General features: G+C 42.3%; 1 protein-coding gene across 4 annotated transcripts in view; it reads left to right on the forward strand.

Annotated features, from left to right (window-relative positions):
* The window catches only part of Atp6v0d2 (ATPase H+ transporting V0 subunit d2), a 64,200-nt gene that overhangs the window by 10,871 nt on the left and 52,754 nt on the right, over positions 1-575 (forward strand). The window lies entirely within an intron of this gene.

Consider the following 575-nt stretch of genomic DNA (forward strand, 5'->3'; position numbering starts at 1 on the left):
TCTTCGTCTTCGTCTTCGTCTTCGTCTTCGTCTTCGTCTTCGTCTTCTTCTTCTTCCCTACTAGCAGTACTAGAGAGCAAACCCATGAGCCCTGACAGTGAGCTATATCCCCAGTGCTTTTTATTTTGTTTTATTTTATTTTTAAGCCATGGCCTTGCTAGTGTGCCAGCCTCATCTGAAGCTTGTGATCCTCCTATTTAGCTGCCCAAGATTATAGGCATGTGCCATCATGTTAGGCTAAGCTGGACTTTTAAAGTTTGAATAAAATAATGTACTAATTATTACACACTTAAAAAACATTCTGATAGCTACATTTAAAATCGTTTATTTCCTTTGTAATCCTATTTATTTTCTTTCTTTTGTTTTTCTTTTTCTAAATTGTATATGGCCCGGGGATTTGATCTCCAGGCCTGCTCTAGCAGCCCCACCCCCAGGGTGCACTGAGACTGGGCGTGGTGGCACACACCTGTAACCCCAGCTCTTGGGAGGCTGTAAACAGGTGGAGCACTGAGAGTCCGATCTAGTAGTGAGACCCTGAACACCCTGTAGACCCTTCCCTAAAATTACTAAATAAA

This window comes from Octodon degus, unplaced genomic scaffold (genome assembly GCF_000260255.1).
Source record: "Octodon degus isolate 3935 unplaced genomic scaffold, OctDeg1.0 scaffold00165, whole genome shotgun sequence".
Lineage (NCBI taxonomy): Eukaryota > Metazoa > Chordata > Mammalia > Rodentia > Octodontidae > Octodon > Octodon degus.